The following is an 18,593-nucleotide window of genomic DNA, read 5'->3' as shown; positions in this document are numbered from 1 at the left end:
GAGAGAAATTTTTATTTCCGGTTACCGATCAGTCCTCGACTATTTTCATTTTTTACCTTTTTTAATTAACGAAAATTAGTTTTGTAGCTGTTACCGGAAAGTCTAGTATCTGTTACTATTCTTTCTCGTTAGGATCACTGTTACTTTATTTTCTTGCAGCTGCTGCGAAAATTTAATGCTTGCGCAACAATAAATTGACGTTAAAGCCTTGTTTAACTGAAAAAGTAGAGTAAACCGAACAAACTGATTTTGCGTTGCAATTACCGAAAAAGGATCGACAATAACGCAAAATGATTACGTGTACCTCGTATTTCGTAATTCCAACAATATTTAAACAGTTTTTTCAACGATACCTGTTTAACTGAATTTTTCTAGTTACCGTAACAAATGAAATTTTTCTCAGTGAGCGTAACGTTAATTAGCCAAGTTAAAGAAGAAGAAAAAACGCACACAGACTACACAACATCGATATAGTGATAATATTGCTCCTTTCATACGGTAGAATAAGTATAGTATTATTAAAAACTTTGAACCTGGGAGAGAAGAGAACGCGTCGAGAATGGTGAGAAGGTTGAATTGCCGAGAGAATGGACAATGGTCTGGTGTTGGAGAGAGGCAGAACGAGAAATAAAATGTGAAACGGAGAATGTGAAAAAAGCACACGCAGACGTAATTAATTGAAAAAGTGAAAATTGTTTTCATAAAATTAATTTCCTGAAATATGCGCCGACTGAAATAATATCCGAAAGCCTGATGCGTGTCTCTGGTGGTGACGAGTTGGGAGAAATTAAATAAAAATGCGAAACATTATAAATAAAGGTTATATTCGCGGATATATATATACGTATAATATGTGCGCGGGCTGTTATAACGCGAAATGGTTTTGAAAGTTGGAGAATTTTTTCTCGTTTCATTTTCATAACTCTTATCGAGACGCTTATGTACTTTTCCTACCTCCGCCCCTTTTCATAACTCGCCCCGCACTGTTTGTTCTCACTTTTTTCACCCTCTCCGACCCCCTTTTCCTTGCCGCATTCCCGTTACGGGGCGTTGCAATGTGAGTAGGGAATAAAGCACCTCGAGCCTTGAGGAGAAAGTGTGATTGAAGCGGGCGTAAAATGATCGTTAAAGCAACAAAGGTTTCTTACGCTCGTCGCTTCATTACGAGAACTCAGCCAGTCGGTCACTCAGTCGGTTGCTTATTGCGAAAAATTAAGGAAATTCTTACGCCTGTTTGGGCGTAATTATGTGCTGGCAACGAGAAAAAAAAAAAAAAAAAAAAAAAAAAATGAGGACAAATAACGAAACGAAATTTTGAACCTTTCTCGAATTTTCATTTAATCGAAGTGATCCGGCTATCGAGCGATATAATTATAACGAAAAAGTGACGAAACTCGGTGAAACTTTGAGTAATCGTAAGAAAGTGAAAAATTATGATATTTATATGATTGTTTTGCTGTAGATAAAAATAAAAGTAAGAAAAATATTGTCCTCAAAATGAGACAGACATTGCAGAAAAACTAATTGGAGAATGCACGGGTGTAGAGATGTTATTTTTTTTTATATACCTGCCGAAGAATTGTTCTTGGATAAGATTATCGAACGAACCTTGAAAAGCTTTTATTTATTCCTATACATGTTTAAATAAGAAGAAGACAAGCATACCGATAAACGTTGAAGAATTTGAGGGTGAAGTTCAAAAATAATTGAGACGCATCGAGGGATGGATCGCGGGTTAAATGTCTTGTTAGAGGAAAATACGAGCTGTGTATACGGGATGTAATATAAAACTGGGAGAGAAAATTTCCTTGTTAATTAGAAAATTCCACAAGTCGCGGTTTCCGGGGGATGAGAAAAATTGTATAATATGAAAATAAAGTTTGAAATCCGTTGTTCCTGCAGCAGCCTTCTTCTTAAACGGGTTAAGCTTAATCCACACCCTCCGAGTTAAGCTAAGTGCTTGCTATAAGCTTTTTATTACGCTAAGTAAGTAAGTAAGTAAGTAAGCGAAGGCGCGCGAGCTTATTTCAAGGTGTGCGGATCGAGGCGCGAGGAGTGCCAACGATAATTAATACTAACGGTATACAGATGTGTATTTCAATCCTATTTTTCTTACGCCTCGTCACTTCGCTCGCGAGAAAAATTATGCCATTTTCCTTCTTCCGTTTAAGAAACGAAGAAAATTCCAGTTGGAAATTTAACTTTGTCATTTTATCATCTCGTGTCAAAAATAGCCTACATACTCGGACTTGTCATGCTGACGAACAAAAATTTCAATCTTTCGTACAATCTGTAAGCAATCCCAATGAATATTCATGACCGGATTACCGCGTAATTTCTCTCTCTTTCTCTCTCTCTCTCTGTCTCCCCCCCCCCCCCCCGCCCGCCCCGTTTTTGTTTGTTCTTCTTTTATTTGGTCTTGGCGCAAGCTATCGAATAACGTGAAACGAATTGAAAAATAAATAATAAGCAAATAAATAAAACGAAAATAAACATGTAACAAAAAGTGTGTTTAAAATTAAACGTTAAATTGCCAACAAAAAGTTTCAAATCATGACTCAATGCTAAAAACTTTTATCGCTCTCCCAAGCACGACGAAATTATACGCGGGACAAAACACGTTGACAAAAACTCCCTCCGGCAATTTTAAATCACGCTAATTAAAAACGCCACTCTTTAGATCTACGGTATAGGGTAATAGTGAGAAATAAAAAAAAAAAATAAAAAATACTGACGTAATTGTGTTTAAAGTAGAAAAATTTCAAACAGGCATCTCTGCGAGAATATATTAACACTGTGATTTTGACTCGTTTGAAAATATGCTTAGCGATTCTGAGATTCTGTTTAAAACTTGTGTAAAATTATGTTGCGATCGTTTCAATTATCGACAACACTCGGAAGAAGTTTGATAATTACTTACTGCAAAAACTTTTCAGAAAAACGATCAACCATCCTACGTCTCGTTATGTGATTATTTTCCATCCCATCGCAAATCCTCTGAATATAATTGAAAAATCTCTGATTTAAAGGCGTTTGAATATCGTGGAAGCCGAAAAAAAATTTTTACGACTTAAACAATATCTGGCAAATAAAATTCTCCAAAACGAAACGAATATCCCGATTTATTTTCACGTCCAAGAATCGCCCGGCTCGAACGGCAATTTCTGTGTCACGAAATCTTGCCGGCTGGCCATCCACCCTTGAAGAAAGGACTTTTGAGGATATTCTCGAGTATATGTACATACGTATACGGACGTATGTAAGCATCGGCGCGAAGTAGCCAAGATATGCAGGCATACGCGACGCGACATATCCAAAGACGATTCAAAAGCATGCCAACTATCTTTCATTTCACTTTGTCCGGCTTTGTGCCCAGCAGCACTCTTGTAGAGGATTCTGCAGAAACGCCATAGACACGTTCCAATTCGCATTTCAGGTACGGCGCAAGGTGAACAAGTGTTGTCAACTATGACCGGAGGATTCGAGCTCGGATCGGTGCCTCGGAGGACTCGGAGAAAATCGTGGCAACGTTTACGCGATTCGATAAGGATCCACCGATTCGCGAGTGCATGTTTTCAGGCTCAAAGCCGGTCGAGGAGCCCGATTATCAAGCTTTCGCCAATTTCGCAACGCCAGATGTTTATCCACCATGAATAACGCGCACTGTCCGTCGGACAACGCGAGGTCCACTTCTTTGACGCGAAATTTCAAATATTTCAATTTCACTTTATTTGTCAGAACCCACTGCGACGAGAGCGGAAAGTCGTGTTTTTTCTTTTCCTTCTCCTCCTTTATTTCTCTCGTTTTTCTTCTTCTTCGGTTACTATGATTTTTATTCTTATCCGACGGCTCAGTCAGATTCGTCATCCGTCTGAAGTTGCTCACTGTATTTGTATTTTTACCTGCGGATATGCGATCCTTTTCGTGTATTCAATCCCAGAAAACGGTAACTGTTTTTACTTATTGAAGATGAAACTTTCCAATGACGAAGATATTGAATTCTTCTATGGCTAGATGGTTAAATATTTCGGGGAAAATTCTGTCCAGATAAAAATATGACGAAACAAAGATTTCGAGTTCAATTTCGGTGAAACGATACGTTGAAAGAAAAAATTGAAAAACGGTAATTTCAAAGTCGAAACAATGATATAATTTTGAAAAAAAAATCACAGCATATCGTTTCACCAATTTTGATTAATTATAATTCAGATTGTAGGTGAACAAATTCTCTAAAAATTAACGGAGACAGCTTTTTGCTGAGAATAACAATTTTGCGCTGATAAATTACACGTTTGACATTTACATAATATTATAAATAAAATGTATAAAAAAAACTAGTTTTGCTAACTGAAATTCGCGGACTTTGCAAATTATTTCCTTATCAAGCAGGCCCCATTTCCATTGCATTCAACTCGATAAAATTTATTTGCACTTTTGTAATGAATGATTAGAAAATCTGATTTTTATTCGTCTTCGATTCGACACTTTTCTGACCATTTATCCTCGAATCCCGTAATTTATTCAAAACATCGGATTTTCTTCATCTTCCACTTCATTGATAAATTTTTTTTTTCACATACAAATAAACGAAAGACGAACTATATATCCACTGTTCTCGATGCAAGCTGAACACGCGCTGACTATAAGCCTGAATTTCGATAACGTGAAATTCTTACATTCATCTTTTGCATTTGAGCTTGAATAAGGATCGCGTAACTCAAATTAACAAACACCGTTGCTGAGTCAAAGACATTTTGCCGTACAATACAGACCGTCGTAAGGTTTCTCCGCAAGCAAACAGAAGCCTTAAGTGTGTCTGAAACGGTAGAAATTTTTTCTTTTCATTTTCTTTCATTTCGTCACAGCCGCAATTCAGCTGCTTTTACGTGTGAATAATACGAGTCTGCGTTTCGAAATTGTAAATCAGTCAATTCCATTCAAGTTTTCAATCGATTATAAGGAGGGCTGGAACTGGTTGTTATCAGAATATGAAAATGAAATAATGTATCGCGGTATAAATGTCGTTCAAGCGGTTAAAGAAAAATCTCACTTCATTCTTTTGAGTAAAATAAAATTTTCAAACAGCTTCTACAATACATATTTTACATTTTTGACAGCAAATAAGTACTACGCTATACTTTTTATCCGCGGGCAATGCGGAAATAAAATATTTGGCATTACAAAATTTGCCGAATTAACCTGCATTATGTCTCGTATCAGCAGTTAGGCGCAGTAACGAAAAGCGCAAAAAGCTGATGAGCCGCATTGTAATTCGCTCGCTACGTTCGGCCGGTTGTTACGGAATATTAAACATTTAAAAAATATATCATCACAAGGTATGCGGAAATGGATGATTATCAACGGAGCGCAGAAACAACGCAGCGCTTGTCCTGGAAGTCGAGTTTCACCAGGTATCGGACCCCGAGCGCAGGATCCGGGAGGTTGAGAACCCGGTACTCGAAATTTGCGGAGCGCGACTCTCATCCGTCCGCTCTGCTGCGCGGTTGTTTCCAGACTGAGGAATTCGGCTGGCTGATTTTCGATTACTATAGATCGATGACGTCAAGAGAAAAAAAAATTTGGGTGACGTCACTTTCTGAACATCCGACATCCAAACTTTGGTTTGGAACTTTAATGCTACGTATGATGATATTTATGAATTCTTGGTAAATAGTAGTTTCGAAGGCAGTCGTTGAAGAAATGATAGGTAATGGCTTATTAACTTGTGATCGTACTCACCAATATTTCATTACATCTTCCTTCTCTCAAATATTCGACACGACTGACGCACCGAGGCGCTGAACCAGAATCAGTTACCCGTCGCTCTGGAAACATTAGAACGTAATGTAAACAGAAACAGGCTAGCTTAGACATATCGTCCGTGTATACAACAGAGATTAGTTTTTGTACATACACTTTTATACGTATCAGGGTGGTTCTTATTTGGGGGTTGGAAAAATGATGGTTGGGACGTCCCCCAGATCCGTTCCAAATCATTAATAAACAATCTGTGTAAAATTTCAAGCCTCTACGTCACCTGGAACACATGTCGCTAGGCTCCGAAAGTTTTAAATGTGAATGTATTTCAGTTTTTATAACTAGTTGTTTCGTTTTGTACGACTTTGGTATAAATTGAGGGACCGATTTGAAACTTGGCAGAGTTGTTGCTTATAATGATAGAAACAAAGCCTGACAGTATCAAAGTTTTATAAAAATTTTTCCCTTATAATATATAAGCCTGATAAAAATTATGCTATTAAGGTTACATATAAAAAGAAATATATTATAAAATGATGATGAAATTTGTAAATTTTCACGAGATATTTCTATTATTACAAGCGAAAACTCTGTCAAGTTTCAAATCGGTCCCTTAATTTATACCAAAGTCATATAAAACGAAATAATGGGTTATAAAAACGACATGCATTTGACGTTTAGAAATGTCAGACCTTAGCGACACGTGTTCCAGTTAACGTAGAGGCTTCAAACTTTGCACAGATCTTTTTCCGTCTCAGTTCAAATTTTTCCGATCCCCAAACAATGACCACCCTGATACATATGTATACATATACATAATACATGATACATGAAACCGACAGAAATTCATTTAACACTGCAATAAAAGTTAACATATTTAAAAAAAAAAAATCTACATTTCACATCTAAAATACAGACTCTTACATCAATTGTTTGTATGCTTTTTTCAAACTACTATGTATCAGCTAAGACAAATCGTTTTAACGAACAACGTATCAAAAGTTAGTCGATTTGCAGCGGAATGATATAAGCGTTCCTAAAAATCTGTTAAAACCCGAGTGGTTTAATCGGATCCGAAAACAAGAGAGGCAGCAAATCGAGTCGAGCGCTCATTTTGAAACCAAACTCGGTCCGACAACGAGACAAAAGATCTGACAATATTCACAATAAGTCCTCGAATGAATTGAGCAATCTTGGCTGCTTTTGTTTCCAAGAACTGCCACTTGTAAATATAATTACAGCTCCTCCCCTCCCGCCCCCCTTCTAATTCCCCTCTTCTCCCCGTCACCGCAACGCCGGCAGCCCTAATTTGATTCCACGGTTGTTTTCATCCCCCAAACCACCTACACCCCTCCATCCCCCGCACCTTTGCCCGCACAAAACCCGCGACGCGTCGCGTACTCTCTTTATTGTTACTCGGTTTTATTCAATACTCGTTCACATTGTCTCTTGGCCGAGACCGCTGATCGTATTGTCAAAGAATATTTATACATATTTTCCGGCTGCGATTTCACTCGGATTAAATATCATCTGTTATAGAAGAGAATTTCTTTTTTTTTTTTCTCCTCAACCCTTCCGTTTGAACCACGTACCATTTTTGGCTTCAGGACTGCGATGCGGTTCGACTTTTATTGTTGAATGATATTTTTTCGCCGATTTTTACAAAGTTTTGTATTATTAGATTGTTGGGGACGCTGCTTCCACTCGCACTAGGATTATTCGTTAAATGTAAAGGAAATACACTGTAGAACTTCGAGTGGTACTTTGAAAATAAAAGCTAAACTTGTTCCAACTTGTGTTGATTTAAAAAAAAAATCATGACCTAAGAGTGCTGAAGATGATTGAATTTTTAATTGTATATCCTAGTTGAAATACCTTGTACTTGAGAATTTAACGATGATGAGGAAATTTGTGTAATACGATCTATCGATAAAATTTTAATTTCAGAAATTTTTCCAACGAAAAATCAATCATTCCAGACACCGCATGAAAAAGCTTCACCAATTCAAATTAAAATTCATGCATAGTACGACTAAAATTTGATTGCTTCTCGAAGAAGAATTTCCTTGTTTGAGCTTCGTTGAAATGAATTAATCTTATTATAGATCGAGTCTGCCTGTGTTATTAATTGCATGTAATTGAATGTTATTTAGTTAGCACGATTGAGTGAATTTCATTTGATCAAATAAAAGTTTTTTCACCTACTTCAAACAAACTCCGTTCACCCTAATGAAATCTTCACATATTTGACTTATTTCATTCTGAGCTCGGTTCGACATATTTTACGTTGTCGATGTCAGGCGCCGTTTATTGATCTCAAATGAATCATTTCTTTTCCCAAAAGAATACCTCCAAACGCAAAGAAATTTACTGGCATAACGTGAAGTTGTGTGAACTTTACACGACACATGTTCACAAAAAAAATTCCTTCTCGTAGATAAGGAAATTCGATCGAAGTACATAAATACTTTATTAAAAACGTTATTTCACCTCGAATGAAATATCATACGAAAGAACGAAAATTTTTCAGGTTCACTTCACAGCTGAGCTCCGTCCCTTGAGTTAAGGGCACGAATGATGCGTTAGATTTCTTCTTTTTTTTTTTTTTTTTTTTTTTATACATATTGTGTATACGGACAAGGTAAGCCATATAAAAAAGAAGAAAGAACCTGAGGTGGTTTGAGGCGAAGCGTATCATGTTTTATGAATTTAGAACCGTCAAAATGTTCCACATGTAGATACGCGGAGATGAAGCGCTACGTTTTGTTTGAATTATTCAAACGAATGGCTTCGCGATTTTCACCCACGATATGCAAAGTGATCTTTGGTAAGTGCTATCTTACCCGAAGGTCGACGCGTCACAAGTCGACGATTTCTAGGTGAGATATTAAAGTTATTTTTAAAAATTGCTTTACAGCCGAGTCGAATTTTTCCAGATTAAAAGCCGCTGCTGCGAGTTACGAAGAGATTGAAATTAGACGTAAAAGAATGACGCAATATCAGGGGACTTATTGTCGGTGTGGCTGTTGACTTGTAATAAAATTAAATATAATAGACGGGGTGCAGGTCTCTCGCCGGTTTCAGTCGCGTTGCTTGTGGTTTGGACGATGAATGAATTTCGGGTTCGCAACCATTAATTATTCGAAATTAAATATCTTTCGAGGGTTTTAATTAAAATGTTTACAATGCTGCTTCGCTGCGTCCCGTCAAGGACCTGCCGCTTTTAAAATCCCCCGAATTATTAAAACTCTAGATATTCATCAATCAAGTATGCGATCTGGCTAGCTGCAGCCTGATCCTCGCTTTATTATTGCACCTTTGGCGCTGTTCTTAATAACGTTGACGAAGCAAATATTACACATGTTTTTTTATTCGTTTTACGAAGAGGCGGTCGCACATTCGAGTGTAATATATCAAATTGGGATATTCGAAAGCTACGATGATTTCTTCAAAATATTTCAAACGCAAACGAAAGCTTGGATATCGATATTTCAGTTCAAATCGCTTTGAGATTAGGCGAAATATACTCCAGATTAAGTCGATTTCACTTAACGTGATGGCTTATAATATTTTATTCGCAAGACTATTTTCCACAAATTAGTCATAGGAACAGTTTTTCTTTCGGCAGTCAAAGCAATGTCGCTGAATATTGATCATAATCAATATCGGTGCGACGTTGTGAAATTAAATATTCAACGATGTAAACGTGATAAGAAAAATGGTGTCTCGGTAGAATCGTAGAGAATAATAACGTAAATAAAAAGAGCCACTCCGATGAACTTAATGAAATTTTCATCATTCTTGGGCGATATAAAATTAAACATCAATATCCAAGCTTTGGTTTATAATTTAAGTACCTTTTGTTTACATATTTTCAGAGAAAACATTTCAGCTTACTAGCATATCGTTAACGACAAACATTCAACGTCCGACTATCTCGTGATAAAACTGCTAATAAGTGTTGATTTTTGCCCCATCGCCCTTCTTCGCAACCGAATGTTACGGGTGAAACATTATTTGAAAAAAAAAAAAAATAAATAAACCGCATTTCTAGCTACATATGCATGCATTCTCAAAGAAAAACTTCGTAAAGTATGCGAGGAATTTATTCGGGAAGAAAACCGCGGAAACGAGAAAAGAACCTAAAACCGGGGGGGAGTAAGGGCCAATTATTAATTCCGAAATCAGGTAATATAATTCAACATCTTGTTATTCGCGTAATTAAAATTCCACCCCAAAGCCCCGCTCCGTGCTTTTAACCTGACTCGAGAGCAAACGATTCTTGTTTGTTTTGCAAACAAAGGGGTTTTGCGCAAAGCGGGGGCGGGGGGAGGAGGGCCCAGAATTATTACATCTTTTGTTCCCAGGTTCAAACCGCCCCATTTGTGGAATTGCGGATAGCGATTCAACTCCGATTGCCAACCGAGTTGAATGGAACTCCGCGACGCCATCCCCAGTCTTTTGTTGCTTTTGACTAATTTCTATACCTTCGTATAATCTGGTATCGTTTCTAGATACCGTTACCAACGATCTATCGATATCCCACTACTTGAACACCTCGGGAACTATCCTCGCCGTTGCTACGTATCTGTTAATTAATAACGTAAATTGATATCGTGATTGACGTAAGCAGTAAAAGAAAATGTATTCCCGATTCTTCATGAAATTAAAAAAAAAATTGTGAAAAATTGAAAAATCAACTGCGTGTGATCTACCACATAACGTAGAACGCTCACGTTTATCAAGACCTTTAACCTGAACAAACTTCTTAGGGGGTAACATCGTGGACAATGGCCATTTTTTTTTTTTCTAAAACACCCTAGCATCTACGTGAAAAAGAGAAGAAAAATCAGGTCAGTCCAAAGTTACCAAAATACGAATTCTTAGATAGTCGGATTTTCAACAATCCTGAGTTAATTTCATTATTTTCACTTCAGAGTTACGATTAAATAAATTATTTCAAGGATTTGAAAAAATTTATGCCGTTAAGTAGAGCGAAGCGAATATTTTTCAAACATTTTGATGATGTTCTTGCGCTGTGGTTGAGAAAAAAAAATGCATTTTCAACTGAGTAAAAATCTGAAATGAAAATTGCGAGAAATTTTTTCAACTATTACAATTAACTGCGAGACCTCGTTAATACATTAATAACAGTGAAAAACAAAGTGGATTAACAAAGAACCGCACAAAGATGAGGAATGGTATACAAATTAATTACAAAGCATGGAAAACAAAAAAATCTTGGAAGAATTTTGACCATATTTTTGTGACTTTTTAGAAAATAACTGTATCCTGAATTGCCCAATAATCTGTTGCAAAAATTACACAGAGTTTTTCGCAACTAGTTCAACCGCGTGACAAAAAATAATGGCGGTAAAGAAAAGTTTTCCGCAGATAAGCCAGAGACGAAGAATAATTTAATAAAGTAAAGCAAATAACACTTCGTATAAGAGAATTAATTCGGAATAAGCCGGAAATCTTAATCTCTGACGGCAGGTTATTCCGGCGGTTGAACCCCTTCAGTGAGGTTAATTCTTGCGAGGTCCCATCGGTGACTTTAACGGTAAGAAATTGCCCCGACTGACAAGCACTAGAAACGACGGCAGGCAGGATCGTAACAGTAAGAAGTTACAACGACAAGCATTGTTACAGCTAATGTTACCGAAGTTGGTAACTTTTAGTTTTACAAGACGATTTCGTTTAAGAATTTACGGTTACGACTCGCCTCCCGACCCGAGAATGCCTCCGCAGTCTGCTTTAATTGGCATAAAAGTTGAACCTAACCGTTTATTCCTTTTCCCTATTCTATTCGTTCTAAAACGTGCTGGAAGAATCTCGTTTCCATGCATTTTCGGTGGAAAAAGTAAAAGAAAAGAAAAACAATGGGAATAAGGCGAATAAAAGAAACAGAAACTATTCACCAATCTGCCTGATTATATTCATTTTTATCTAGAAAATTCAATCCGAAATTGTGCAGTTATTTGGAGTAAATTTCAATCAGCGAAAGAAATATTTAAAAGCGTCAATATTCGACCAAAAAAAGCTGCGTTGTTTTTACTCCGTGATTTCTTATAAGCTGATAATTAATAACACGATATGTTCTCAAAACCAATGTCATGTAATATTATTCAAAATGATTGAGAAAATTTCAAGGATTGGATTGCGAACACAATTAAATCTCGTTCAATATATTTTGCCAACAGAAATCCTGAAAAAAATGTCGAATCTTCCAAGTTTTTTTCTCTTAGTTTACTCGGCAGCTTTCTCTCTTTTTCGAGAGGCAATTATCCGCAGTTGTTGACGCAAGTCTCTTTTCTTTACGACACACTTTTTCAGGGTGGAAATTGTCCGAGACTGCATCTATCTTTCTTAGCACAAAACTTGGTCAAACAAACATTGTATTCGCTAGATTTTTTCAACACAAAGTTGAAAAGTTGATTATCCGCGGTATAAAATTGCGAAAAAACAAAATCGCCAGCGTTAATTACATTTCAAATGAGAAAAATCGACGCGATAGTTAGCGCAGGTGATTTTACCGCCTGACAAGCTTGTTATAGCACTATCTGGCTGTTAATGAGGGTTCGTGATTACCGGAAGATAATCTATCCCCGAGGAACAAGGATTGATAGCAACCCGATGATGGTTAATTCCGGCTGACTGGACCAAAGTGAGCGAGAGTCTGGTTTTGTGACCTACGCGCCATATCTCAGCCCCAAATTTCCGGCCAAGGGACGCGAGGGAAACTCGAAAGAAAAAACCAGTGAACAATGACTGGGTGAAAAAAAATTTGATACCCGCACGCAGACAGGTACGTACGATAAACAATTTACTACGATCAATTAAATTCACGTTGATTCGAAATCAAATATGTATTTTAGGATGTTTCAGAAAAAATAATTTCCCATTTTTCATCATCATACCCTCTAAAAAGTTTGCTTAGGTTTAAAAAAAAAAAGGTTCTATCAAGAGATGAGCGTTTCACATTATTTGGAAGATCGCGATCAGTTGATTTTTCACTTTTATACATTTTTTTCAAATCTATCCAGTATCGTGAATAAATTTTCTTTTTTTACTTACATCAATCACAATATCAATTTAAGACACAAATAAGACACACGCTTGTAATATAAAGTTTACAGTTGATGTTTGAGAAGTATATCCAACGACTATTTCATCATTAATTCAATCTCGTAAAATAGTCATAATTTAATACGAACTTTTAATTTAGGAGAACAAGATTCCCGGATGATATATCGTTATGTTATGGATCGTGATCTTTGGGTTGAACATAACTGTCCGGAAATATATAATAATTGAGGTGCTACAACGCGTTTCTTCGCAAATTCAAGAAAGTGTGAAACAAAACTGAAACATCAAATGACCGCGATCTTCCAGATAACGCAGAGCGCTCATCTTTTCAAAGAATCTTTCTTTCAACCATAACAAACTTTTCAAGGGGTTGTTCACGATGGGAAATCGTGAATTATATTTTTCTGAAACACTCAAATATATACATAATATGAGTTTTCGTTGCGCCAAGTCGTGTGATCGTTTACTTGGATGAATCTTCTTTCCAGTGTGTGAATTGAGAAAAATGCGTCTCGACTTCGCTTCGGCAGCAGCGTGTTAATAAGGTTAACGAAATCCGAGAGGACTCCTCCGTCTTCCCGTGCCAAAGATAAAAGCGTTATATTTTCACCGTCAAGAAGGGCAATAATTCTCGTATATTATCTTTCATCGTGAAATCTGCAGCAGTCTACGAGTAACGCGATGAAATGACAAGTGTTTTCCTCCCCCGAAGGTTAAGTTTCTCGCGTTAAGTAAAGTTACGGATGTGTGTCGTATATCCGAGAAGTTGTAACTCTGTAATCTTCCGTCCCTCTCCCGTCACTTGCCTTTCTGCCTCTTTCCTTCCTCCCGAGGACTGCGAAACTCGAGCGAGTGGTTAAGTAGACTAACTTCTCCGCTAATAATGGAAAGACATTAATTTCGTACGATTGGGCCCAGCGGGGCACTGACACTCGTTCTTTCCCCCCTTAAACCCCCGGCAAGAATGAAAGAAAAAAAAAAAAAAAACCCCACCCGCAGTCGAGTAACTTTGTGCAAAAGTGAAGATGTGTCTGTGCTTCGTATATGTATATGTATGTACGCGACGTCTTTCGGCAGCTCTTCGGGGATTTCCCATCGGCCATGCCGTGGCGGTAATCTTAAAACATTCAGGGGCGTAACAAGGGTGAGGAGAGGAAGGGCCGGGGGCGGGGGGGGGGGGTGAGTTAACCCTTTGCACCGTATAATCACCCCGCCATAGTACACCACCCTTGGGAACTCTTCGAAATGAAAACGTTTGTCGTAGTGAAATAATCGGGAATAAAAGTCGCGATGTCTTTGTAGAAGGAAAGGACGAAATATTTTCGGAATATAATCAAAATTTAACATTCGGCTTATCGTTGATTCGACAAAATTAACCAGTCAGGGTTTATTTTCTTCGTAAATAACATTGTACGGTAAATTGTTAAATTGTGAATAAAATTTAAAATTATAGGATGTTCCGAAGAATATTTTATTATACGTTAATACTTCTTTTCGAGTTGTTTTATAAACTTTGTAGATATATGTATTTAAAAAAAATCTGTCATTCATCATTTTTCAATATTCGTAGATGACTTTCTCAAAAATATTGTGTTATATAATTTATGCTAATATACCTAAGCATAATCGGGTGAAAAAAGTGTTTACGACTCGTTTTTCAAAGTATAATAACTATTGCATAGATTCTGATGCCTGAAGAAATTCTCTGAACTCTCCTAAAATTTTCTAATTTTCAACTCCGTGTTTTAACTTCTTCGTGGCATTCAGTCTGAATCAAAATTGGGTCAATTCGGAAAAAATCAAGTTTTGTTTAACGCGTCGTCAAATTTTCTACACATTAATTATTGTTCCGAATTCGCGGAATGTGCGTTCATGAATATAAAATGATCGTTGTTCGATTAAAAAATTTTGCAAATCTCACGCAAGATGCGCATAAATGCACGTTCAGCTGCAAGTCCTCCAACTTTCGCGGATAATACTTGACGTAGCAACGTGAGATCTAACATGACGGTGCAAAATAGGTGAGATCGTTAGCGCAAAGGGTGCGACTTTGCATTGTGTTTCTAAGTGCGCCTAAGTGTTAGTTTATTGTTACCCGCTGCCTGGTGGGCAAGGCGCTGTTGCATATTTAAGCTCAGCCATTAGAGGCTTGCATTCCACGCTGCATGCATCACGTGTACCCCCCTCATTGCAAAGCGGTGAAAAAAAAATTCCCTGCTTTACGTTACATGCGCAAATAAAAATTCTTGCGTCGTGTAAATATGCGAATAACCGTCAAATATTCCCAAGGCGTTATTAATAACAATAACAGTAATAACAACAATTGATCACACTGCAATTTTCATAATTCGTTAACGATGTATATTCGAGTCAAGAATTAGTCGAAACAAAAACAAGACGAGTCAAAGATTCGAAAAGTCCAAGACAAGCTGATAAAGTTAAATATAATTGAAATGTTTCCGAAAATTTGGAAAATGATTTGAAAAACTTGTCTTTCCGCCGCAAACACTTTGTTGTCGACTAAACAAAGTCAAAGAGACCTCACATTGTTCTGTTATTTTTCTTTTGCCAAATGATTCATATATATGGTCAGATTCCAGCAAAACATAGTTAATTTTATTCAGAAATTACATATCTGCAAACCTTCAGAGTTAGATCTTTGTTTGAACTCGATAGATGGTAAAAAAGTCCGACGTACGAAGTCGTTATAATTAATATCAATTTTTATTTTGCGATTGATTTTTCCGACGTTCTTACGTAATACGGTATATAATTGAGCGTTTCAACATTTTTTTCTTGAACCACGTTGGCTTTTCCGGACACGTGTAACTTATACGATCGTGTTTATTGCAAAACCTTGCAGTTCTACAAATCGCATGACAACAAGAAAATTGTCATCTCTGGAACAATCGTCCGAAACGATGTCGGGGAATGTAATATGCGATCCAAATTCGAGGCCGGAGAATAGCGGGTGTTTCCATTCAACCCACCCAGTACTGCGTTTTTTCCCACTAAAGTAACAATACGACTCGAGAGCAGTCGGCGTGTCGTAAAAGCCAACAATGATGGAAATATTATTTTTTAAAGCCGCGCAGGGTGTCGTTAACAGCGTTGCGTTCGCCTCTCTTTCTCTTTCCTTCCTTTTCGAGCCTGTTGAAAATTACCAAGATATAGGATGTGTGCAGATGGGATGAGGCGACGAACGGCGGTTGCATCTGGTCTAATTCTGAAGAATAACACGCGCGAACGGGAGGAGAAAACCTCGTAACTCCGAATTTGTTGTCTTCGAAGAGACGAGCGAAGAACAGAGAAGAGCACGAAATGGAACCGGATGAAAGTTCTAGGTTTAAATTGATAAAATATTCATTTCGCGTCAGGGATATTGTTATTTAATTCGTATTAAATAGAATAATAATAATATTGGCGCAAATGACACTACCTAAGCAACCTTTTTGAACGAGTATTTCTGTTTTTTTTTTTTTTCAACAATTGATCCGTCGTCAAAAGTCGAGGTCCCGCGTTCATCCTTAAACCGTAAGCTCGACGAGAATATTAAATATTTTTTTCCAACTCCCTTGGCTTCGTTTCAAACATTCTTATAATAATATACGTTTCCAGCGGTAAACTTTTTTACGATCGTTCTGCAAAGGCTGCAAAGTGTTGAACTACATAGAGGTATATTGTGACGCACAATATGGTAGATACGGGTTTAAGAAAGAGAATGAGACTTCATTTACATGTAAAGCAACTCAGCTCCCCGTCGCCAAAGTCTGAAGAACGCCGCTTGATGAACTCACATTAATTATACCTTTTCCTTTCGCGTCGTTTATACCCAGACTTATACTATTCTTATACCCCTATTTCACGACGTCGTTAAAAACTTGAAAAAAAAGAAACTGAAGACTCAAGATTGTAGAATATAGCATTCAGATTTGGATGATGGTTGGTTAAGTCAAGTTTTTTGTGGTTACGATTTCAAATAGAACGCCTGTGAAACATTCTTTGCGATAGAATTAATGTTCTCTAAAATTTGGACATTTTTTCAAAAACACCCTTACTTTGATTTCCTATTGTAACAGAAAAATATGCTTCTGCGTACAAAATATAACCAGAAAATTTGTAACGTTTTTAAAATTTCTACTCACTCGTAATATATTCTCATAATTTGTGGTAAACAAGTATACAAATCACGTTGAACAACGACTTGACCCAAACGATATTCTCATCGATCCAACAATATTTACACGATATCGTGATGATTACACCCGTATTACTATGATTTTCTAGTAAATAAGTAAAAATAAAATATTTGTGAAGACTGTGATAGTTACATATTTAAATTTATACAATCGTTGATTAACATCGTTTGAACATATGCTAAAATATCTGTTCAAGAAACCAGGGAAAAAGATATAATATAATCAAGCTCTTGAAGTAAATCCGCAAATGGGTAAAGACGAAAAATGCGAACCAATCAGCCCACTCGATGGAGTTAATCGCGTACCACTTCAAAACTTGCGAAGGGTTCAACGAATCGAAGCTGCAACCGGATTCCCACTGATCGTGAGCGATGGCGTTGTTGGGCCAACTTTGTCCAGCCTCGATTTCCCCTTACCATAACAGATGGTAGAGGTGGAACAACGTGTGTGCGTTCGTTGCCGAAGCCTGTGTAAACGAACAACTAAATCATTCTCTCTGTGTTCAATCGTAGCGAGAGATCCGCTGTAGAAACCCGTGCAAATAATGATTCGAATGCACTTTGGTACAAATTTAATGACCGATCGTTCGATCATCCAGCGGTGGAACGTCTGGTCGACGAGCCGATTGATACCGATGGCAACGTTACGTCGTGTCGCGTGTTTGCTGATCAACTGGCTACCCGAAATGGCGGAGGTGAGAAAAAAGCTCGTCAAAATTTGAAGGAAAAACATGGCGATTTATTTATCGAGACAAAATGAAAAAAGAATATGGGGAACTACGTTAAGCTGAAACGGCGTGAGGTTATTTCGGATATTTTCGTACGACGTATTAATATGCCGGAAACACGGAACTGCGGGGTGTAATAAACGAAAATATAGCCGTGTCAAGCTCAACACCTTCCATCCGAAATTTAATTTAACTTCCGCGCGCGGTTTGTTCGGTTTTATGGCACCTGGAGGGCACATGCGTGTTTTGGCCAAATAGACCACGCGGTCTATTATTCGTCACCCAGCGATACGCGTTACGAGGTGCGAATTGCCTGCTTCTTGACTCGCACGATAATTATCCATCAAGGTTTTGGTCAGCCGATCTGTTTCCGGGAGTTCGGAATCTCTGTAAGACTCGAAGAGCTTTGAGACTGAAGGAATGTTTGCTTTTCATGAAAAGAAAGTAAAGTATCGATACTTTTAATGAAGAAGGTTCTTGGGTTAAAGAATTTTTTCGATATTGAGGTGACGTCGTCTCAATTAAATTAAACCTGTACGACTTCAGGCTCTTCCGTTAAATCATTCGCGCTTTCGCTATTCGCGACGGTTAGAAGTCGATATATCGAAATATGGATCCTAAACAAAAATGCAAAACAGTTGCTCCATGATAGTTTCGTCACGGCCATTATACCTTCGCTAAATTCCATGTGAATGCGAAATTTTACGATCTAATTAACGCAGATAATTACCTGTAACGGTACTTTGGCGGAGGTAACGCGACATAAACTCAAACACACGCGGATCCCGAAGAGCTGCAGGACGACCTCTGCCACCCGAGGT

The sequence above is a fragment of the Neodiprion lecontei genome, chromosome 6, assembly GCF_021901455.1.
Source record: "Neodiprion lecontei isolate iyNeoLeco1 chromosome 6, iyNeoLeco1.1, whole genome shotgun sequence".
Taxonomy (NCBI): Eukaryota; Metazoa; Arthropoda; class Insecta; order Hymenoptera; family Diprionidae; genus Neodiprion; species Neodiprion lecontei.
Note: the sequence above shows the minus strand (reverse complement) of the source record.